Genomic DNA, 25,302 nt, shown 5'->3' on the forward strand with positions numbered 1-25,302 from the left:
ACGGGGTCCGTCCCAGGAGGGTTCTTTGATGTAAGGGAGCAACCTAGATAGGAATTTTTGTAACATAGTGTGCCTTTCCCAGTAAGTTGACTAATGTTTTTTCCTGATTAGTATGACTAGATTCTGACCTTTCCCATGTGGACTGTTTTCTGTAGAGGAATACCGCCTGAAGAATAGCAAAGACTTGATGCCATTTGTTGTTCAGAAAAAGGTTTCTCATTTTTATTTTACTATATACTCTGTTTTGGTTGGTGGCTGCTCCCTTCCCCACACCAGATGTGTTTTACTGGTATATAAAAATCCGTCTTAGAGGTTTTTTCTTTTCCACCAAACAAGAATAAAACATAATACAGTGCTAACAGCAAAGGTAGATATTATTTTGTTTCTCCCCGATAAACTGGAGAACACTTTGCAAGTCAGTTGCTGTTAAAACCGATACTATTTATTTAGCTCTTTTGTGAAATCCATTCACTGGCAGCCTCCTGAGGGAATATTAAAGTTCGGGCCGCAAGGGGTCTGCCAGGATTTGCAGTCGGTGGCAGTGCCCGCGTCTCTCCTCACGGCGGCAGTAAAAGCGCACGGCTGCTGCGCTCAGCTCCTTCTGCGCTCCGGGTAACACCCGCCGCGGCCGCGCCTGGGTTGTGTCCCTGACATAAACCCAGCACGAAGTAGTGCCTTGTTTCGCAATTCACTTACACACGCGCCAGATTAATTAAATTGTTCCTTACAGTTCCTTTATTCGAGTCCCGTCAGGTATATTCTTTTCCTTCATTTCAATTGCAAAGGGATATTGCTCTTAATATGTTTTTCTAAAGCAGTTTTCAGTATCTGGTTTGTAGTTTTGCAGTTCTTACTGCATATTTTAGTACCTGTTATTACCTGAATAATTGCTGTTATTTATGTTATTACTAGTTCTGATCTCTCTAGTGTCTTTCTGCCTCAGTGCAGCCACAGGCAAAACACTTCTTCCCCTCTTCTGGTTACTTGACTGATTTGGAAATCCATCCATATTGCCACCACTCCAGCCTCCTTCTGTAACACTTCTCACATCGTATCCCCCATGACTTTTTACTTGTTGTATATCAAGTTTCCATTTCTTAATGCAAAGTCTTAAAATTTCAGCCTACATCTGTTCTTGTCTCTTCCTACACTCCCACCTCCTTCACTCCTCTTGAACCATTCCCTTAGCAACTACCTTGGCAAACGCCTACGCTTGTTTTCTTGCTTCTTTCATGAGTACCTGAGGTGCCATCTCTTTGCCCAGCAAATTAAGTGTCTTCATTTAAAGCTTTAAGAAGAGGAGCCTTTTTAAAGAGCTTTCTAATTTCCTGCCTGTGAAAAGGGAAAAAAGAAGTACCACGTCTTGTTAGAAAATATAAATGTTTTTTCTATCCATGCCCAGATGGTTGGTTGAAAGGTTTTTAAAAATTATTTGCCTATATATGATGTTGGACTATAGGTGAAACTTGGACACGGTAGGATTGTGGAGTAAATGGCATAATTGCCTATCTTATCTCTGAATTAACTCTTAGCAAATCAGTACTTTGGTTCGTGTAGCATCAGGTACATGGGTAGAGTGCAGCACAAATGAAAATGCAGCAACACGAGTTGATAATCTGTTAGGAAACAGAAGTGAATTTTAAACAATGAACAGCTGTGGAAAACTTTGATTTGATTTCTGTATTGTATTACTTTTGTGTGTTTTGTAATCTTTACATAAGAGGGATTGAAAAAAGAATGGAAGAATTGAAAACTCACTTCTGTGTTGCTCAGTGCCTTTTAAATACCTCCATAATACTTAAAGTAAGTTTACTGAAGTAGTCTAAATATAATCTATTTGGGATGAAAGGAGATAGGAGCCTGGTTTAAAAAAAAATTATTTTCAGTATGAAATTTTGAGGCCTAAAATAATTATTATACTTGTTAATTATTTAACTTGATACCACTGTCATCTGCACGATCATGTATAATGTTATTCATGTTTTGTAGTCACTTGCACTGCGGCAGGAGATCAACAAACTCTTACAAGCACCGTATTTAAGAACCACCCTCCTTTTCCTTCCTTGTGATTCAGCAGGAGTGATAATTATACACAATATGAGCAGGATTTTACCCTTTCCCACAGTTAACCTTCTCCTGCTTTTCATCCTTTGTAGCCTGTTTTTCTTCCTCTCATGAGCTTCCTTAGCTCTGAAACCACACAGCCAACATCCTCACACCAATTACTTGTTGGTTTGGCCTCTGACTGGATCCAAGTTGCCTCTGTGCAAGGACCTTTCTCCATCCTGGATATAAAATACCTGGATTGGATTGTCCTGCCAATTCTGTTATGCTCCGATAATTAAAGAAACAATGGTGGTTTTGGAAGGAGGGGAAAAATAATGGTATTTATTTTTGTAACTTCATAAAGGAGATTTTTCTCTACTGAGTCAACTTTGCTTTGTCTTTGTGGTCTTTCAGTAGGTGTGCAAAGTAATTGTAAAGTGCCGCTAGATCTGGGGCAGTGTTGTGAAGCATAAATGACATCAATATGCATGGAAGGAGAGTTTAGATATTAGAAACTCATTTATTGGAAACTAGAAATTAATTATTCTTGGTTCACAAAGCACATTGAACCAACTTAGCATCAAACCCAAGTTTTTTTGTTGGCTCTAAGTGCCCTCTTCTTTTTTCTTGAGATTTATTAACATTTGCCAATTCATAGTCTACAGTCAACTAAGTTGAGACAACTTTTTGTGGACAAGCAATTTTTTTTAATTAGTCATTTTATTGTTTGCAAAATAAAATCCTTGTTAGAGTGAGGAACTGCCAAGCAGATGATGTGCTAAGACAGAGAAATGATAGTGCTATTCAAGGCTATTGAAAAATAAGTCAGTTTAAATGTTTTCCTTTGAAATAGTTGATCCAGTTTATACTTTGCTGTTAAAAACAATCCCAGACACTAATGCATCTGGCAGAAGTAAGGAGTTACTGCAACAGTGGGATCTAATTGACGTGGCTTGTGCTGTTTGGGTGTTTATAGATGTGAGGGGTACAATGCTGTATCTGTAAGGAGCTGAAGCAGAGTCAGTAACCAGATTCAGCTTCATTAATCACCTAAGTCCTCATCATAACTAATCTGCCACACAAATGTACTGTTGTAGCATTAATAGAAATTGCAGAATTCAGTGTGTAGTGGTCAGTGATGGCTTTTTTTCTCATGTCTGTACTCTTTGGTCGGAACTAGACAAACATTCCTGGCCATTAATGACTTTATATCAGGCAAATACCTGCTTTACTGTGCGTTATGCTGTTCAGCATAGGATATCCTGTTGTACATCTGGGATTTATGTACAGTATATACAATATAGCTTATCTTTTTTTTTTGTGCTACTTTCTGGTTAATAGAAGCGTCTTCATGGTAATTTTTAACTTTACAAGAAAACTATTTATTAATATTTAGTGTTTTATGTTAATATCTTTTTCCTCTTCAATTTTATGTAGCCAGATTTGTAATATCTACATTAAAATATATCAAAGAAGAGAGACACAAAAAGGTACTAACAAAGTATCTGTTATTTCTTACGATTTCACCAACCTTTATTTCTGCTAACAAATGCTTCACTCTGCTTGCTTCTACCTGCCAGATCCTTTTCGTGATGTGTCACAGATCTGGTGTCTATCTGTGATGCTTAGTCAATGCTTAATTGCCTGTTCATGCCCTCCACAATGGAAATGTACATTTGAGCTTTCTTCCCCAGTTCTGTCTGTTTGTGTTCCTTCTTGCTTACAGTCTGTAAGTGTCATCCTCTTGACGCTGTAACTGTGATATTTTCACCTGTCTGAATGGGAAGATGGAGGTAGTTTCCAGATCCTTAACCTTTCTCTTAGTTCCCCTGAAGATGTGCCTGACACAGAGCAAAGTGTGCAGCTGCAGTTCAAGCACAGGTACTTTGAGAATAAGTAGTTGAGTGTTACTGGTTGTGTAGCTGTGGCAGGGGCAATCTGCAAGGGCTGCACAGCAAACTGGTACCAGAGTGGCTTCATCCTGCCCAAAATCTGTGCTTGGGTGCTATAAGGACCACAGAAGCTGGTCTGAAATTAGGTTGAGCTGCTGCCTGAGCAGTGCCTCAGTGTCCCCTTTGAGAGTTCTCATGTTTTCATGACAAAAACTCGCCTTCTGCCTTAATCACATTAGTACAGAAATATATTGTGTCTGATAGGAATCTCTGCAGGCCAGAGATGTATTCACTATCAAGCTCTTAGACACTTCCTTTGACATGCACTGTATTGTGTGTGTTCTGTTTCTTGAAATCTAATTCGTGTATTTGAATGATGTGGGAGTATAGAATGATTATACAGCAATAGCACTTCTGGTGACATTTGACCCCAGTTCCACCAAGTTCTTGGGACTTTGAATGACAAGGATCTGAAACCAGAACAGTTGCAGTATAATTAAGAAATAATGATGCTCCCAGGGCTGGAGCCCCTCTGCTCTGCAGCCAGCCTGGGACAGCTGGGGGTGTTCAGCTGCACAAGAGAAGGCTCCAGGGAGAGCTCAGAGCCCCTGGCAGGGCCTAAAGGGGCTCCAGGAGAGCTGCAGAGGGACTGGGGCCAAGGCATGGAGGGACAGGACCCAGGGAATGGCTTCCCAGTGCCAGAGGGCAGGGCTGGATGGGATCTTGGGAAGGAATTGCTGTCTGGGAGGGTGGGCAGGCCCTGGCCCAGGGTGCCCAGAGCAGCTGTGGCTGCCCCTGGATCCCTGGCAGTGTCCAAGGCCAGATTGGACGGTGCTTGGAGGTTAAGTGAGAGATGTCCCTGCCCATGGCAGGGGTTTGGAATGAGGTGATCTTTAAGGTCCCTTCCGACTCAAGCTATCCTGAGATTCCATTAAATTGTTGATCAGTCCTGTTAGCTTCACCAACATGTTTTTGATGGTTAACCACCATTAATCAGAACTAGCTGCACAGGTAGCATGGGCTTTGTTCTGTGAACTCTGCTCTTTGCACATACACTGATGGTAGTGACAGCAAAGCATTCTTTCCCAGAAGAGTAATTTATACCATTATTTCCTGGGCTTGATAATTTTAAAAATCTTCCATTGACTTTGATGAGTCTCATCAGTATGTGCAGGGTGGTGTCAGGGCATGGATCAGGCTCTGCTCTGTGGGACCCAGCAATGGCACCAGAGGAACTGATGCCCAGGAAGTTCCACCTGGACATGAGGAAGAACTGCTCTGCGCAGTGACTGAGCCCTGAAACGGACCAGAGCGGGTGTGGAGCCTCCCTCACTGGGGATATTCCAGACCCGTCTGGACACAATTCTGTACCATTGCTCTGGGATGACCCTGCTCTAGGAGGGAGCTGGGACCAGATGATCCACTGCCATCCCTTCTGTCCTTACCCATTCTGAGAGTCTGTGAAACTGTATGTTTTTTTCTTTCATTTGGAGAGGCTGATGCTCCTGGGGACCCTTGGCTGCCACCACTCCACCCTTGTGACAGTGACAGAATTTTTCATGCTTAACATTCTGGAGGCTTATGTGTTTTTGAAATCTGTAAAGCCTCTTTTCTGTGATGTCTACCTGATGCTGCACAGGCTTGTGGTGTGCTGGGAGCTGTGCTGTAGCTCTCTGTAGCCTGTCAGCTGTTTGGAGCAGGGACCATCAGTGCACAGCACATCGAGGCTGTGGTTCATGACTAGAGCTTCTGATTTCTGTGGTCATACAAACCCTAATTGTAACCATATGCTTCAGCTTGTTTACTGGGACCGCTGCAGCAAGTTTCACGAGGTGTGCGGGTGATTTGTCTCCCTGACATTTATCCTGATATTCCAAAACCTGAGCAGCTTCAAATAACCCAGTATAAAAGAGAAGAGAAAACCTATTGGGTCAGAAATGATTTTTTTTTAATTCTTATGGGGAAATTGCTTATTAAAGGAAACCAAGAGGCAAGCTGATATATTGTAACAAAGTTTTAAAAGTTGGTATTTTGCAAGGATTAGGGCTAGAAAAACGGAATTTTATATAGCTGAAAAGGAGGTATTTCTTGCTTTCCAAATTCTTAGTTCCAGAGAATTATGGAAATTGAAATTGAGATAAAGACAATGTTTATAATTAGAGAGAATGTCAATAGTCAGCTATGTAAAAAAACAAACTCAAGCAAAAAAACCAGTTATACTCAACTTTTTCGTAAAGTCCTATAAATTTCAATTAGTAATGATAAGGATGGTAAGGAATCCATAACTCTTCACCTTATCATCCAATGTCAACAAGAGTGTTCATTTCCTACCTAATCTTTATTTTAGCAATAACTGTGAAAAGGCTTTAATAAACACCAGTGTTTTTTCAGTTCATTTTTGAGCGCATTTCAAATTATAAAGATGCTTGACCATCCATGCTGCCTAAGAAACAGTCCAAAATCTGTGAATTCAAGGTTCAGTACCTTCTCCCCATAGGCTGCTGTGCTTCTTGTACAGTGTTAACAGATGCTGTGATCAGATGAGACCCCACCTGCAGAGCTGCCCCAGCCCTGGGGAACAACAGCACAAGGACCTGGAGCTGCTGCAGCCAGTCCAGAGGAGGCCACCGAGATGCTCCAGGGCTGGAGCCCCTCTGCTCTGCAGCCAGCCTGGGACAGCTGGGGGTGTTCAGCTGCACAAGAGAAGGCTCCAGGGAGAGCTCAGAGCCCCTGGCAGGGCCTAAAGGGGCTCCAGGAGAGCTGCAGAGGGACTGGGGCCAAGGCATGGAGGGACAGGAGCCAGGGAATGGCTTCCCAGTGCCAGAGGGCAGGGCTGGATGGGATATTGGGAAGGAATTGCTGTCTGGGAGGGTGGGCAGGCCCTGGCCCAGGGTGCCCAGAGCAGCTGTGGCTGCCCCTGGATCCCTGGCAGTGCCCAAGGCTGGGTTGGATGAGGCTTGGAGCAACGTGGGATAGTGGCAGGTGTCCCTGTCCATGGCAGTGTTGAGACTGGATGGGCTTTAAGGTCCTTTCCAACCCAAACCATTCTAGAGTTTTATGATCTTGAAGTTCTAGATGGTCCTCCTTCTGGATGGCAGATACAGACTTTGTAGCGTTAACAACTCAAAGGATTGGGGTTTTTTGCACTAATATGGGATATTAAAATAACACCTATAACTCTGTAAGGGATTTATTATTAATGATTTTGAAAATATCTTCACTAAACTGCTCAGGCTTGTTGTGTTTAGCTGCACGATTTCTCATGAAAGTGGTTGGATTGGTCCGGAAAAAGGATGATCTGTTCGGTTCCAGATGCACTGATGCTGTGTTATGCAAAATTTAAACTTCATGTGTGATAACTGACAAGTGCTCTGGATGGGTTGGAAAGTGAATGGATAAGACAAACTGAGATGCATTTCAAGTTGGGAAGCGGAAGATTGATAAAGCACAACAAATTCTTTGGCTTTATATTGTTCTTTCTTAAAAATTGTTTTTCAGGTCTGCTCATGGATTAAATCCATCCGAAGCTGCATTTGTTAATAAATTACATGTTACTGAATAACACATTAACTGTTTCCCTTTCATTGTCCTGCCAGATGTCTGTGCCATGTTTTGGAGTGGGAGTATTCAGACATCAGATCACTCATTTTAACCATTGTCCATGCTCAGCAGAGCAGGGGAGTTGCATTGCCTGATGTGTGAAGCTCCTTTTAATAGTTAAATTTTGTGGTTTTATTGATTGGTCGTGTGTGTAAAGACTAAAGGAATGAAAAGGCGATGCTGTGCACTGCCTGTCTGGAGATATGGATTAGCTAGGTAGCTCCATTTTCTGGGTGGTTTGTTTTCTCCAGGAGGCTACTGGAGTACCAGTTCTGTGAAGCTATCATGTTATTTTGCATTTTTTCTTTAAGATTTTATATTTATTTTATTATTGATGCATTGTAGGTAAAGCAAGGGTAGAGAAAAGGGTGTCTCTGTACTTTCTGTTTAGTTCCCTGTTCCCTTTCACCTTTAGCTTCTGCTCCTTCCCCAAAATAAATGATAATGGATTTTTTTTTTTAGTGCATCTGCAAGGAAAATCTGTATTTTAACCCAAATAACTCCTGAAATCTGGTAAACTTTTTGACATGTACAAAGTAAAAGAGTTTATTCATATGATACCAATTTTGTCGAGCGCAGAATGGACTTGTGGTAGGAGTGGCACATTTCAGATACAGAAGTTCTGTGTCACGATCAAATTAGTTCAAGTTCTGAAACAGTTTTATTTGCCTTTCAATAATTTTGTCACGGGAGAAGCTTTAATCTGTGATGTTAGTCTACTCAGCTGCAGTGCTTAAATATAAAGAATAGTTTACCTAAGGAGCCTGCAGATGAACTCTTATTTAGTAGTAGTACTTATGAGACAAGAATATTCCTTGCAGGAAGTGGTACCTGTCTTGCCAGTGCTAAGCGCCTGTCCAGAAGGAGAGGGGTAATTAACTGCTTCTATGAAAAAGTCATTAATGCAAGTAGAAATTGTCATTCTGGCTTTTGAATATGCATGGTGCAAAGGAATACTGTGCTTTTAGGAGATGGTGACTGTGGTAGGTTTTGCTGTATCTCTGAGGGAAATGAAGAAAAACAAAAGTATGTTGTGAAAGCAAAACTTTGACCGGCGCCAAAACTCAGAGTCAGATCAACACTTGACTCTTTTTAATCTGTAATGAAAATATTTGTGTGCATTTGTGTGTACATTTGCAGTTCAAAATTGCAGTCTTGAGGATGTGTACAGCAGCTTTGGTCCTTGACTCAGATCATAAAACTGTGCTTTTATTTTCCTGTGCAACCTTGTTTTAAATTCAGTTGTTTGCATTTTTTTATTGTGGTCAGTATGCAAAGAATACATTGAATTTGCAGAATGCGAGACAAAAATATTTTGAAGGATAAGAGAAGTCCCATCCCTGGAAGTGTTCAAGGTCAGGCTGAATGGGGTTTGGAGCAGCCTGGTCTAGTGGAGGGTGTCCCCTCCCGTGGCAGAGGGATGGAATGAGAGAAGCTTTAAGGTCATTTCCAATCCAAACCATCCTGTGATAGGAGGAAACACTGTGAAAATCCTGGCTGTAATTAATTTTGTAATTTTGAGGTACTACAACCTCACTGGAGCCACACACCATCTGGATGTGGCTCAGAGTATGTTTTCCCTGGAGCCTTGTTGGGTATGTTCTTAAGAGCACATACTTGCAGTATTGCCTGTATGGACTGAAGTGTTTGATTTTGAGAGTTGATTTCACAAATAATTTCATTTTGACAGCTGTAGTTTCTAATGAATAATTTTTATTCAAGAAGGGAAAATGTTCCTCTACTTTTAAGCATGAAAAACCTTGGAAGTCTTTCCGTCTTTCTTTTATTTCTATGGATTATAGTTGTACTTCCTTGTTTTTCTAGACTCACGGAGGAGCTAAGCTCTGCACAGAATGAGCTAAGATTTAATGAGGCCTTTGACTAAAATCTTTGTCTTAAACCAACAAAGACAAACCCTTAATGCGATTATACCATCGTTATTTTTTACCTAATGTTCTAGAAGACCCAGTGGTAATTGAATGTGTTCTGCCAAACTGTAGTTTCCAACACAAGTATGAGATTTTTACATAACCTGATAAATGGCTATTTTTCCTTTTGAATAAGCCATCAAAAACTTTTTCCGTCTTTCTGTGAAAGACTTCCCAGCCAAAGCAGAGCAAAGCCAAACAGATCATGTGCTTCGCAGTGTATTAGTAGGAACTATTTTCACAGTTGCAGATTTAAGTTTTATTTCCTTGTCCTGAGGCCAGTTACTATTGTTGAGTAATTTGGTACTTTCGTGATTGAGGTTTAAGTTATTGGTATGTGGTAGTTGTAGCACTGAGCATGAACATTCATTTTTGTGACAGTTGGGGTTGTTTGTCAATTTTTCTCTTTCAAGCGAATGGCATTTTCCAGAGTGACTCACTTTGGGGAAAGAAAAATACTATTAACAAGAAAAGAATGTGGCACCTAGGAATAGACATCCTGGTTGAAAAGAATGGATTTCCATTATTGAAAAATAAATTTCTGCATGACATGGAAATTCAATTATTATCCTTATAGGAAAGTGTGAATTTTTGCTTGCTTCTAAGTAATTAGATTTTTATTTGGATTTTGAATATACATGAAGCCCAGAGCCATGCTGCTGCCAAGCTCTGTCAGTTAATGTCTGGTTGATGGTGACTGTCACAGGTGAGGGGACGTGGCTTAGACAGAAGTGACGTTCTGCGTTTGTGCAGACTCAGCTGCTGACTGGGTGAAGAGCTGGAGCAAGAGGGAAGAAATGTTACCAGCACCATAGCTGGAATGCAACTTTATTAATTTTATCTTTCATCAACAAATATTGGAGTTTAACAAAACTAAGTATTGTATACTTAAGAGCTGTGTAAAGTAAAGGGAAAGACTAGATAGATGAGAGGCAGACGCAGAAGCAAATCCCTTATTGCCTGAGTTTCCCGTATTGTCTCCTGGTCCTTTCCATCTTCTGTTTCTGTCATGTAAGACAATGAATGGGGATGTTGTGGAGCTGGGAAGGTGGAGTAGCTGTAGGTAGGAGGATGACTCTGACATCTCTAACCCAGGGATTACTTGGCTGGCTGACATGAAGGCTCTTATATGTAAATTACTGTTGTGATGTAAACCCATTCCTGATGTGAATGAATATCCAAGAGTTAATGATAAAAAACTTCCTTCATTAGAATATCATTAGGGGCTTGCTTGTGACAAGTGGAGAGCAAGTGGTCTGACAGGCTCCTGCACATTATTTCTATTTAGCACGTTAAGCAAATGCTTTCATATTTGGCCTTTCTAGATCTCTAGATAGCATTTCTTCCTTTGTGCCGAGCACTGCTCTCTTTCCCCCTTCTTTCTGAATATTTGTGAGGTTTGAGGTAGACTGTTACTGGTAGAAATGCTGCAGTACAATGGACAGATTTTCCTTGGCTGGGATCCAAACCCTGTATTCCTTTTGTGGATATTAATAATGACAGAGTTGAGACCTTGTCACTCTTGTGCTGAATTGGGTAGGTAATAAATTTAAAACTAGGTTTCATAAGAGAATTGTGGTCAGGAACAGGATAATATTTTCTGTCTAAATGAAAAATTTCAGAATGAGTCTAACTCTGGAATAATTCCCTGTAATTGCTAAAAGACTGAATTTCATACCATTCCAGCTAATATTTTGGATTTTTGCTCAGCAGTATGAGACTCTGTAGCTGATAAACACATGGGCCTGTACTCTCAGCCTGAACAGAGAGTTTTTACTTTCCTGTTGGTCTTAGTTCACACAAAATATGTCAGGAGGGTGGCATGAACTGGTCTTTAAGGTGCCTTCCAACACAAATCATTCTGTGATATCTGTCATACAGCTAGGTTTGAACCTTTGGGGAAAGGTGGATTTATAGATTCGTTTAAGCCTTTAAAACAAACTAGTTTTCAGCAGATCTGAATTAGGGCTTAAATGAGCTAGGACTTTGCAGGCAAGAAATAGCTCTTTCACAACTGGTTCTTACTGTACCAACCATGTAATAGCTGCCTGTAGTGCTTTTTTACACAATTGCTTCATGTAGTGAGATTCAAAAAAAGTGGGGAGAGGGATTAGCCAGTAAAATAAGAGAGAAGTGAATCATTTGTTGAGGACCATCTTCATTGTTTTATTTTCTCTGTGCTCTCAAGGAAGATCCTGTATTGCAGTTATCAGGTTTGCAAACTTTTCTTTGGGACTGGTAAAGCTCTTAAACACAAATTTTACTAGAGGCTGCATGTCTAAAGAGTCTTTTTTTCTAAGTGCATAAGCTGGTCTTAGATTATTCTCTGAATACTTCTGAAGGTTTTGTGTAAACATATCAGGATCTATACCATTCTTTGGAAATAGAGCAAACCCCCAGGACTGCCATTAATAATAAAATCCCAGAATCATAGAGTCGTTTGTGTTGGAAGGGACCTTAAATCTCATCCAGTGCCACCCCCTGCCACAGGCAGGGACACCTTCCACTATCCCAGGTTGCTCCAAGTCCCATCCAGCCTGCCCTTGAACACTGCCAGGGATCCAGGGGCAGCCACAGCTTCTCTGGGCACCCTGTGCCAGGGCCTGCCCACCCTCACAGGCAGGAATTTCTTCCTAAGAATTCTTTTGTAGGCGGTGATGGCAGATTGTGTGGTGTAAAAGCCTTCATGTTCCTCTACGTGGCAAAGGATGTGTAGTTATGGCTTTGCAATGTGTCCTGCTGGTTCCGGGGTCTGGTTATGCACAGAGAGATTCGTGCAGAATCCCAATAGCTTCAGAGGAAGTCTTTTGAGATGAGACCCTAAACTTCCAACTGGTTAGCTTTAGCAATGATATGAAGTGCTCCAAGGAAAGTAGGGACACCTCTTGATCATGCTCTGAATTCATAGTGATGGAGGAAACAGAGGAGTATTTAATTTTTCCTAGAATACCAGCTGAACTGTGTTGGGTTTTTTACACAGTTTATGCTGGAAACAGTCAGAGAACTACAGTTAGAAGAAGTGCATAGTTAAAAAATTTAACCATTTGAAGGAGACGGTGCAACATTCCAGATGCAAACCAGGTATGTCATGTCGTACAGCACATGCAGAGTACATGGATGCCTAGTGGGAGTGTTGAAATAAAATGTCCCCAGCCCCTTCCAGTCCTGAGGAAATACATGACATTTTTCAGATGAAAGAGCTAAAACCTTAGTAATTTTAGAATTTCTTCATATCTAGTTATTGAAATATACTATGAAGAACTTTCATTTCTGTGGTCAGCAACAAACACTTGGGTCTTTTGTGTTAAGTGATGTTTCTTACAGAAAAGTGTGGCAAGAGGAACAAAATAAGTCAAAAGAAAACAGTTTTACTCAACAGAACTGAATTTTTTCAAAACATACTGTTTGGGACTACATTAAATTTCTGTAGTGCCAGGGTGAGCCAGATATGATGATATTCATGAGAAATTATCTGTGCAGGAAACTCACATTTTAGAACCTCTGAAATTATAAGAGAACAACTGCTATAAAGACATGTCTGGAAAATAAAATAGTAATTGGCAATTTTAAAAATGTAATGAGTTTAATAATAAGTTGCATAAAGGGTACTTGCTAGGATATATTAGTAAACTGTTTATGATCTTGCTGGTGGTGGCAGTCAGGCACAGCAGCTTGAATGCCTATGACAGCTCTGATTGACAGAATTTGACATCACACTTCTGAGACCTAGTGACTAGTCCAAAAATGACTTGTATAGCTGCATGTATCTAACCAGAAACAACACCTGTACTGTGAATGGAATAAAGATTCCTTTGGGTTGGAAACGCTCTCCTCAGAGAAAAAGTAGTTGTAAATCTGTAAGTACACTGCCAAAAACACATGTATTTTCGTCATTCAGAAGATTTTCTAGGAAGTTTTATGTCCTAGTATATAATATATACTAAATTCTAGCAGGAGGGCTTGTTCCCAAACATCCATTCCAAACAGTTGATCAGCAGAAGTTAAACAATTGCTTGCAAGTCTTATCACCTGCAATCTCTTGGAGGAAAAAGTAAAAATAAAATAAAAATAAAAATTTCCCCTTTGTAGTAATTGGTTGATTGGCCTGTGGTTGCAAAGTCAGATAAATTGAAATTTCAAGTGTCTTGAACAATGATTTTAGACTTCTTGGTATGAGTACTTGGCTGAAGTTGTGTAGGGCTTGTTAGCCCAAGATACTCTTCGGGCACTGAGAATGAAACAAAGCCACTCCTTGTCCTGCTGAAGTGAGTGCTGCTTTTCCACATCACAATATGGAGAGCAAGACATAGACAGACAGCATTTTGTCCAAACATGTGTGGCTGACTTCAGGGCTTTTCAGACACTAGTCCAGACTTAACATAAAGTTGTATCTTCACGGGGAAATCTGACTTGGTGGAAATTATGGATATTGGAAATAAGTTCTGTCCTCAAAAGCTGTTACCTTTCTGGGAAGACAAACAGAATGGCTGGTCTTCATGGTGAGCCACTCTGAGTGTTAGTATGTGGTGGCCCCTCTCTGGAAGTGTCCAAAACCAGGTTGGACAGGGCTTGGAGCAATCTGGTCTAGTGGTAGGTGTCCCTGCACATGGCAGGGGTGGAACTAGGTGATCCTGAAGGACCCTTCCAGCTCAAACCATTCTGTGATTCTATCTGTATCTCCATAAAGGAAAATAACTTTTTTGTAAGTTTCCTCAATGATCCAGTCATTTAGTCTCAAGAAAACAGGTGAACAGCAACAAATTTATGGTTGGACTTGACCTTAGAGATTTTTCCAACCATAATGATTTGATCCGTGAAATCTGGAGTAGTTCTTTTGAGTTAAAAAGCCCACCTAATGAAGCAGAATCCTTAATAGAATAATGGCAAGTCTAGGGCTATACCAAGCAGACACATTCCCTTTCTTGACTCAATAGGGGACTTAATTGCTATTAAGTCTGACCTTACTTGTGATTCTCCATGAACTTTCATGTTGCCAAACATTTTGTGGAATGAGTCAGATGACTGTAATGATAAAGCTTTGGAGATGACCTCTAGTCAACCTTTTTAAATTGTCTTGTGACCAAGAAGTGAGAGGTGGCAAGGTGTTCTTCCATTGGCATTTCCAGAAGCAGCATTAGTTTTGTAAGGTTTCTCTCAAACAGTATCTGGAGCATCTGATCCCAAAATCAAATGTAAGGTCTGTACACAACAAGTTCTAGTGGCAGGTCTGCTGTTTCAGCCAATCTCAGCAATAGTTTGGTGATCATTGAGTGGATTTTGCCAACATGCTTAAAGATAATCCCACTTTGCTATGGAGAAATCTTTACTGGTTTCAGGCTTTTTTCTCCTCCTTGACTTCCTCTCCTGTTTTTCAGTTCGGGGATTTTGTGTGCTGTCTTTTCTGTTAAAAGTGAGGTTTGGAATTTGCTGCACAACATCACCCTCAAGGTGGTGTTTGTTGTTTCTTGCTGCAAGCAGCCTGGGAGATGGACAGAAGCTATAGAGCCTCTCATTGTTGTCACTGTTGTTTTTGGACAGGAATCACATATAATCTAGGTTAGAGAACTGCTTGTTATGTAAAGGCTTTATGCAATTGGAAATGCATCATTTTACATTTTTGCAATTAAGAGAGTTGTCCTGAAATAGTCTTAGCCTAGATGGAAAATGTGCTCATTAGCCACGTTCCTATTCTTGCCCAATGTTCTGTTTAATTTTTCTACAACCTTTTAACATGCTGTGGCTCCTGTCAGTGCATTTTTTGTTATAATTGCTGTATTGGTTCAAATTGCTTATTAATGAAGATTTATATAAATTTTTTCCTTTTCTGAGATATATTTGCCTCTCCTATCCCGAGTTTGAAAACACTCTGAAGCTTTGCAAAAGTTGTACTGTTTCCCAAACAAACAATTTTAAAATGCTGTAGCAGTCACAAAACAAAGTCCTGGTGACAGCACTTGGTAGAGCCGAGCGATTTAATTGCAGCATTAAAATGAACAAATGCAGGGAAGGCTATTGTGTGTGGCTGGTCTGGGTGTGTTTGCCATTTATGCTCGTGCTGCTTTATGAATAGAAAATACATTATGTTTAATATGGGCTCTCATGGGACTGTGGGAGTTACTGTATCAGTGCATCAAGTGATATGAAGAAAATAAGTAATAAACTGTTAGTCTTGTCTCTTCCTCCATGGTTTTCCTGTTCCCTTGGTGCACTCTGTCAACTTATAAAAGTTTTTCTGACCTGAAGGTAAACTTTCTTTGAGCAATATATAGGGAATAAAATTTAATAATTATTTTCCATAGTAGTCAACTAAAATGTTTTATATGTAATCCTGTGTAGCTTGTCTAGTCAGGATAATGATTTGTCATATAATATGTAGCTACTTGTGGAATTTTTGTCCTTGCTAAATAGAAAATGTTTATCTTTGCCATTTGGCTTCTTAGTATTTTCACTGGAAGAAGAAAAAATAACCTTATGAGCTTTTGCAGTTTGTGTATTGGAAAATAATGTGTTCTCAATCGCTCTTACAGTGTTTCTCTTCCTGTCTTTTTAATAGCATCTTTTTTTCCCCTCTGTGTTTTGCATTCTCTCTCCCCACCACAGCCACCACCAGTCTGCTGAAACTCATGGCATGCTCAAATATTTGGAGTAATTTTTTAAGTCATTCCAGCATCCTATTGGTATGTTAAGAGCTGGCATATTTGCAAATTGCAGAAGTCAATTTTTAGAGGATAGAAGCTTTGTAGAACTTAACTTCGGCAAGTATGTAGAGTTCTCCAGTTAATTAATTTAAAATTAGATTTTCACTGTGGTTTGGCACATACTTGAAACAAGCACAATACAATTACTAAAGATGGAAAGTAAGTACTAAATAATCATTTCACCTTATGTACAAATCAATCCCTTTGTCTTGTCACTTTTTCTGCCTTAGGAAGCATGCTTTGAAAAGAAATAATGACTGTATAAATTAAAATGTATAGTTCTGTCTGGTTAATATGGGTATTGTGCTAGACAGAATTCTTCATGGAGCGTGGTGTCCGTAGTGGAGCTGTCATTGTGTCCTTCCACAAGCGTAGGAAGGGATTTTATAACCTGATAGAATGCCAAATGCTTTCAACTAGAATTAAAAGTGGTTCACGATCCATCAATTGCAATCATGTGTGTGTGGGGGTGTCTTATCATTAAACTCTTATGTCTGTGTGAGAGGTGTGGGAGGAAATGAGAGCTTGGAATGGAATGGTTGATATATTGTACATTTTCTTTTTCCGATTTGTTCTGAATGTATTTTGGAGCCCTTTAATTCACGCTTTCCTCAAACAAATCGATGCTGTGTTTGCTTGAAAGTATATTAATTAAGCAGTATCTCATTTTGTTTTGTTTTTCCTTTTGGGCTTGTTTCAAATGATAATTAATTGCTAGTTAACAGTCCATAGGCTCTGCTTGAGTGTGTAAGGCATGTTTACTCAAATTCATGCTGATTTTAGGTATTTGGGTTAGAATTGGAGCTTTTACTGCTATAGCAACATTGGAATATTCCTTAATGTGGAGTCAGGTGTTTCTGTAACTGCTGATGCTTTTTTTAATTACTTAAACTTGAGCAAGAGCAGCTTAGCTTACCTGTAGTTGGATCTGTGGGGAGGATTCTTTGGTGTGAAATTTTCAGAGCTTGATGGGGAGGTTGAGTCTTGTGGGACAGTATAAAAATGCTGCATTTCTTAAAAAATTCTGAATTTCCTCCTGAATCTTATCCTGATCCTTCATTTGAAGGCTATTACTCCAAAGGCAGCCTGCTGTTGGGCCTGTGATGTCTGACACTTTAGGGGAAGGGAGCGCCCAGATGTTCATGGTCAAAAAGAATCACAAAAGTCAGAGGGTCCACAAAAGTTTAGGAAGCTTTCTTAATGAATTACACACTTGGCATTGAAATTGGTGTGTTAGTCCCTGTTCTTCTAATATAAGCACATGGTGGTGGATCTTGGATAAAGGAGTAGAGTGAAAGGGAAGAGAAAGAGGGGGTGGATTGAAGAGAGGAAGGGAAGGGAAGAGAAGGGAAGGGAAGGGAAGGGAAGGGAAGGGAAGGGAAGGGAAGGGAAGGGAAGGGAAGGGAAGGGAAGGGAAGGGACAAGGAGGTCCCAGAAAAGCGGTGCACTTCTCCGTATGGCCCCTTCTGCAGCCACATCCTGGTCTTTCTCATGCATGTCCTTACCAACAGCCCTTGGCTGTTGTTCCCAACAACTGATCTTGGCTCTTGGCTGCCTCCACAGCCATCCAGCTATTGGTGTTAGGGACATACACATTAGCCCCTCACCTTCTGGGCTTCTGCAGAGCCTTCAGCTGCTCGAGGGGACCCATTGCCAGGAGAGGACACCACAGCAGCTGCTGCTTTTGCTGGTCGTGTACCAGATCTGTTGATGGAGTGTGTGGAGGGTGTTGGGAAATGCACCCAGAGTAGTTCATTTGCCAGAGCCTGACCTTCCCAGGGTGCTCCCTGAAGGCCTCTGTGGCTTCTTGGCCTCTTTGAGGAGCTGTCAGATTGTTTGGAAAAGCTTTTACTGTTGATTTTTATACCTTTAGCAGGCTGTTCCCAAATTACTTTTGGCTCAACTGGGTCTGGTTTAGCATTGAACTTGCCAAAGCTTATATACCTTTTTCTTTCCTGATTTGGAAAAACTTAATCTTTTTACATATAGTAGTCTCCTTTCTCTGCAGTTGAGTTATGGTGCTTTTTTGTCTGTTCAGGGTCGCTAACAGAGACATCCTCTCTAAGCCCTCATGTGGTGACTTGAAGTTGTCTTATTGCCACCTAGAAATTCATAAGCTGTACTTGTTTCCTTGTCTGTTTCTTGATCTTTAGGGTAAGTGCTATCCTGAAATTGCTAACTAGGAAAATAAATCCCCCTTTGATAAAAGCTTGAAAACTGGAAGAATCCTCTGAATCTTTTATAGTTAAAGCACTTGAATTACAGACTGTGAATGAATCTGTGTGGGAGACTGGTGGGGGTTTTTGTTTTTTAGGAAAAAAATCAGGTCATAGAATTGTAGAATCATGGAAGGGTTTGGGTTGGAAGAGATGTTAAGAATCAGTTCCACCCCCCTGCCATGGGCCAGGACACCTTCCACTAGACCAGGTTGCTCAGAGCTCCATCGAACCTGGTCTTGGACGCTTCCAGGGATGGGGCAGCCACATCATGACCTTGGAACAAAGACTTTTTTCTTGTCTGCAAAAGAAAGGAAAGTAGATATGTAGGAGGTTTCAGCAGAGTTTACTCTCAGCTGGAAGGAATTTCTGGATCAAATTAATTCTGCCAAAAATGAGACATGTTTTAGACACCACAGCATTTGACAGTTATTTGGTACTCACTAGTTCTGTGTGTGAATGTGTATGTATATAATAGAAAAACTATAAAATACAAATAAAATATAGACTATACAGAAAAATATGACCATACTTACCTTTAATAATATAAAGGTGTACTGTATCTATATATTTAGTGTATTTATACAAAAATATACCAATATACCACCTAGAGATATAAAAATTAAATGTGTAAGTTACATATGAGAATAAATATCTTCATACATCTAGAATACATTATAGCAATATAACATATAGTTAGGAGTCATGCTGTTTGCATGTGATAATTTGTAACATCCCCATTCAAAAAATTTCAAGTGGTTTTATAAGATGTATATACAGCATATACAAATATGACATATGCAAATACATTAAAGCAAGTGTATATGTAGAAATGGAGATAATACAAAATATAAAATGATTCCTAGGAAAAAAACAATTTTGGCTTGCATAATTTCGAGTTTGGCATCAGGTTTATCCATCCAATTCACTGCTGGCTTCTAATTTCAACCTCAATAGTTTATATTTATTGAACTGCTTCTCTCAGCAATTGTCATTCTGAGAGGATCTGTCAAGCAAAGATCTGTCTTTTTATGTATATCTATATAATTATATCTGTATAATTGGATATGTTCTATATATCATTAGCTAGTTGTATGTAAATACACAGTGAGTGTGTAATCAGTCCCAGTGTGTATATAATCTGCTCTGACTCTCTTCAGTGGGTCAGAGATCTCTTAGGAAATTGGGACATCAGCTCGGGAACAACGCACATTCAGGCCAAGGGCATCAGGATGTAAAGACCCTTATTAAGTAGAAAATTCTCGTTTTTATAGATAGGGGAAAAAGAGGAAATAACATGTTTGGAGCTTGGCTAAAATGACACAATCAGTTGACATTGCAGCTGGAAATAAAAATTCCACTGTCCTGATCTTTATCCTCATGTTTTAACTGCTGGGCCTTGCTTCAAGGTTAATAAAACATGCTGTGTGCATGTGATAATGTAAGATTCCCACTTACCAAACAATTTCAGGTGATTTTATAAGATGTCAATATAGCATATAGGTGTTTCTCATTGTCTTATCTTGCTAATGGTAATTGTTTTGCAAAAGGCCTGCTCACAAGGCCCTGCTGTCGGCTTGTGCCAAATAGGTTGGTGGCACTTGTGATTTTCCAAGCAGTTTGCTGAGTAATTGTTGTGGGAATGTGGAGTGAGTTTCATCCTGGAAAAGAGAAGGCTCCAGGGAGAGCTCAGAGCCCCTGGCAGGGCCTAAAGGGGCTCCAGGAGAGCTGCAGAGGGACTGGGGCCAAGGCATGGAGGGACAGGACACAGGGAATGGCTTCCCAGTGCCGGAGGGCAGGGCTGGATGGGATCTTGGGAAGGAATTGCTGTCTGGGAGGGTGGGCAGGCCCTGGCCCAGGGTGCCCAGAGCAGCTGTGGCTGCCCCTGGATCCCTGGCAGTGTCCAAGGCCAGGCTGGACAGGGCTTGGAGCAATGTGGGATAGTGGAAGGTGTCCCTGCCCATGGCAGGCAGGGGTTTGGAGTGAAATGATTTTGAAGGTCTCTTTCCACACAGGTCATTCTGTGATTCTGTGAATGTTTGGAATAGCAGAAATGTTTTTAATAGAAAATATTACAATATTCAAATTATCTACTCAAAACCTGGTAGTCTAAAAAGGATGTCTCTACACAGAAGGCAGCTGCTGATGCTGGAGACCTACAAAGCTTGTCTGCATCGTGGAGCTTGCCTGGACTACCTTGGGATTGCCAAGTAGCTTCCACACAAGTGAGATCCACATAGAGATCTGGAGGTGGTGGTACCAGGTGTCACCCTCGAGGGCCGTCCTGCTGCTCAAATTTGCTTTTTTAACTCCTACATTGATCTCATACAGAATGAGAATTGCTTTGTATGTTATATTAAAAAGCTACATTAACTCCTCTTTCTAAGGCATAGGCCTGGCCCCATTGTGGATGATGGCAAAGAGGCAGGCATGGCTTGTCCTCACTGTTTCCTAACTGCTCCCAGAGAGCAAACTTCTTTTCCCTTTATGGCTTGGCACTATTGCAAAATGCTTAGGAACAGGAAAAGCCCAGAGGAATCCCTTTCCCCTGTGGTAAAATCATTTTTGGGTCCTGAAGATGAAACATTACAGAACTGAACGTGTGTGCTAGAGAAAAAATAAAGTGCCTCTAAATGTATTTTTTCATATAAATGCAAGTCTTTATGTAATTCATTCCATAAATTGGCAAATCAGTACTTGGAATGAAAATTTTCTCAATACTGTGTATGTAATTTTAGTCTTTAATAGTAAAGTTGATGAGTGTTAGCACACCATGTTTCTATATTTCAATGTTAACTATCAATTTTTTCTGGAAAAAAATATGTAGGCAGAGTCAGTAATACTTAGTCAGCCTTTTTCTCCCCCCCCCCCCCCAGTGTTCTGTTTTTGTAGTCAGTAAATTTGACCCACCAAAACCTTTCCCTACACCATCCCCTCCACACGGGCCATTGACCCAAAAGAGAGGGAATTCAGTTGGTGTTGGATCCATAAGAGGGCTTCAAACAGTGTTTCGTGTGTTGCAGCTCTGTTTTGTTGGTGCAGGTCCAGCCGTGGTGTCTGGTGACAGAAACGTGTTCCTGTCTGATGCCGCTGGAGTTGATGTCAGTGCCGAGTGTGGAGCCAAAGGGCAGGTGCTGACATAAAACAGCTCGTCAGCCTTGGCAGGAGCTCATGTCCTGCTCCGAGAGGGAGCAGGGACACTGGGTCCTTTCAGCTGAGGAGGCATTTTCTGCTAGTCAAGATAATGAAAAATTTTGCCTGTGGCATGCTTGTTCTGGGGATAGGACTTCATTCCTCAGCACTGCCGCTTTCCTCAGCGCTTCATCATCAAAACTGCCATTTTAATAATGTTCGTATGGCTGGAGCTGGTATTGATGCCTCAAGATAAGCTTGTAGAGCACTTTCTGTAGTGAAATCCAATTTTCAGTTGCTCTTAATGTTTTTTCAGACTTCAGTTGTTTGTGATGAAACTTTTCATGCTGAGTATCTTCCTTAGGCTCTTTTTTTTAGATTTTTTAAAAAATTTTTTTGGCACTGCTTTAATTGAAAACAGTTCTTCTGTTTCTGAGAATGAGGTTAGGGAAAAATGTTACTTAACCAATGCTGAATTCTTACATCTGTTTTATTGAGGAGTTTTAGAGCCTTCATGCCTTGGAACAGGCTATTGAGATTTGGGAAGGGGGGCTTAGGGGAGTGAAGCTGTGGATAGAGATGTGCCATTTACAATCCCTCTTAAAGTTTACTAAATCTGGCCAAGTTACAAGGTCCCAGAACTTGCTGTTTGCATACGTTGAGCAGAAACTTGTTGAAAAACTGGCAGCAAAATTGTCTGAGCATTGGGTTTTCATGAAGTGTGTTCCACAGAGCGTCGTGCCAGTGAGGCTTGAGGTGTAGCAGCCCTCGTGAGGTCCATGAGCCTGTTCCAGGATCCAGGGGAGACTTTCCCTGCTTCATCCAGTTGCTGGTGGACCAGGTTTCAAGCAAGAGAATTAACACTCAGAGTTTCCCTCTTCCTTGGTGCAGCAGGTAGTGTAGAGGAAGAAGTTAACTCACACAAACAAAATCTTACCTTTTAAACAAAAGATAGGGACATGATGGGTTAAAAAATAACATGCCCATTGCACTGTGGAGAGGTGGCAGGCTCCAAGGAGTGTGAACAGATCTTCTCAGGAATATGGGTGGCAGCCAGAGCATTCCTAAGATGTGTAATTCTGAGTTTTTCAGCTGTGCTTATATTAGGAGTTTTATTTAATTGTTTTTGAATGCTCTCCTGAAGGCTGATAGAGAAGCTGGCTGGAATTGCTGCAGGTACCAGTGCAGAGGTGCTTCACAAGTTTGGAGGAGTGAAACTTAGGTCTAGGAGGGAAGCAGCAGGTCTGTGCTGACTTTGCTGTGCTAGCTATTCCTTAGTTTTCTATGGGAGAAGAAAGAGGAGGTAGGGATCTCTTACCTGTCATGTGAGCAACAGGCTGGAGAAAGGAGAAAGTAATTTTTCTGACAAAATCACAGAATCACCGAGGTTGGAAAACTCCTCCAAGACCATCATGTCGAACCTATGCCTGATCCCCACCTTATCACCCAGCCCAGAGCACTGAGTGCCATGTCCACGTGTTCCCTGGAAGCCTCTAGGGATGGGGACTCCAAACCTGCCTGAGCTGCCAAGAATTCCTTCCCAATATCCCATCCAGCCCCGCCCTCTGGCACTGGGAAGCCATTCCCTGGGTCCTGTCCCTCCATGCCTTGGCCCCAGTCCCTCTGCAGCTCTCCTGGAGCCCCTTTAGGCTCTGCCAGGGGCTCTGAGCTCTCCCTGGAGCCTTCTCTTGTGCAGCTGAACACCCCCAGCTGTCCCAGGCTGTCTTCATAGGAAGACTTGAATGGCAACCTCGATCTGACCCCCTGAGTGGTGGCAAGAATGATCTCTCAAGTCCCCCAGCAAGGAATATATGTTGTCATGGAATTGGGATATATCTTGTCGTGATCTTTGCCATGGAAGTTGTGCTGCATACATTTAACAAGTAAGGAAACGGAAAGATGAAAATTGTCTTGTGGTTTAGGCAGTTGAGTCCAGAAAAACTTAAGTCTTCCATGCCTCTTTGCAGTTTTATTATATTTTTTTTAGTCTGTTAAGCAGAATGTTTTAGAGGAAGACTTTCCCAGAAGCCACTTGGTCTTGTTCCTCTCATGTCTCAAGAAACAGGTGAATTGAATGCCTGCAGTCACAGCAAGCCAACAGGAGCAGTGTGCTAAACTCACTAACTGATATAAAAATCTAACTGCTCTGGAAAGTCATTTCTTGGATGCCTCGACCTGTCTAGCAACTTTACAGGTCACTTCTTTCATTGGTTGTCTGGATTTCTTCCTCCCCCTTCCCTCCTCTGTGTGGGGATGAAATTCTCCTGAGGGTCTTACATCAAAAGCATTAGTTAATATCAATACCCTGATTAGCACTATTTAAAAATAATACTGCCAAGATGGTTATTTTGTAACATGTTTCTGTGTTTGTTTCTGCCTCATATTTTGCCTGATAGAGTTGACAGAAAATGCTACTGGAAGTTCCACTATTGGTTGAATTATGCACATTCACTGTGTTCCCTTGCGTTCTGACAAGGGCAATAAAGTACCAGGATGGTACCCTGGGCAGAAGCCAAAGGAGTTTCCTATTAAAACCAAAAATAATTAAATAAAAAATAATTTAAAAATAAAAGCCTGAACAAAACCCCTCTGGGAACTAACCTCCTCTCCCCAAAATCCCACCATAATAACCCGAACCAAAAAAAGCCCCCAAACGCCACCATCCAATAACTTTTAATGTCTCACTATGTGAACTTGTTGTTGGCGTGAGGTTTGCTGTTCCAAGGCTGATAGATGATTGAGTCAGACAGTTCCTCTAAAATTAAATCCAGCACTGGGTGGATTTGCAGTTTTTCCCACATTTCTCATTCGTTTTCCTCTCTCTCACTCTCTTCAAGCTTGCACTTAGTCTCCCAGGTTCCAAGTAGTCATAATACTGTGGTATTGTGCTCTTGTGTAATACCATGAAACCTTTATTTATTTTTTCTTGATATTGTGGTCAGATTTGCAGCTTCAGTTATACTGGACTGTGTTCAAATGTGCATCAGGAATATTGTTCCATCTCCGAAATTGTATCACTTGTGTCCAAAGGAGTTGAAATAGGTGTTTCCAGCAACAGGCCAGGAGTTGGGCTAATAAAAATGTGAAGATTCCTTGTTTAAGATGTTCCCTTCCTATAGTTATTTTTAATATATTTCTAAAAGTGAATTAATAGTTTATTAGAGTTATTCCCAGCCTTATCTGGCCTTTTGTTTCAGGAGTGTGTTATGTAATTTGCTTTACTTAATTCTTCAAGGTGTCTGTCTCTGGGTATGTCTACTACTCATACTCCAATTACATATAATGAAAATGCCGTCAGGGATTTCCAGCTAACAAAGTTATTCCGTGCTTCAGCATCTCTGGGCAAGTAAGAGAGATAGACCCTATCCGGAAATGTTAGATTTATCACAGACTCATGGAATCATTAAGGTTGGGAAAGACCTCAAAGATCATCAAGTCCAACTGTAAATAATATATATAGTTATAGGTAATATGATTTCACTGAGTTTACAGGTATTGACTTTGTTTTTGAATGTTTTGTAGTTTTTCAGATTGAATACTTTTTTGTGGGTATCTTTATACATTTCTGATGCCTCTGTGGTGTCAAAAGCTTTCAGGAGGATGCAAGTCTGCAACTGAGCTTCATGGTCCTGGGAGAAGGTGATTGTCTCCTTATTTTAGAGTTCAAAACAAGAGAAAGAGTTATGATGCAATAGATGGGGTTCCTGCCCCAACGAAAGCTTGGATCATTTCAGATGTCACAGTAAAGATCTCCTGAGATCTAGTGATAAAAAGGAAGATGAATAGTTTA

General features: G+C 40.8%; 1 protein-coding gene across 13 annotated transcripts in view; it reads left to right on the top strand.

Annotated features, from left to right (window-relative positions):
• DYM (dymeclin) overlaps nucleotides 1-25,302 on the top strand; it is a 212,054-nt gene that overhangs the window by 44,758 nt on the left and 141,994 nt on the right. The window lies entirely within an intron of this gene.

The sequence above is a fragment of the Corvus moneduloides genome, chromosome Z (genome assembly GCF_009650955.1).
Source record: "Corvus moneduloides isolate bCorMon1 chromosome Z, bCorMon1.pri, whole genome shotgun sequence".
Classification (NCBI taxonomy): domain Eukaryota; kingdom Metazoa; phylum Chordata; class Aves; order Passeriformes; family Corvidae; genus Corvus; species Corvus moneduloides.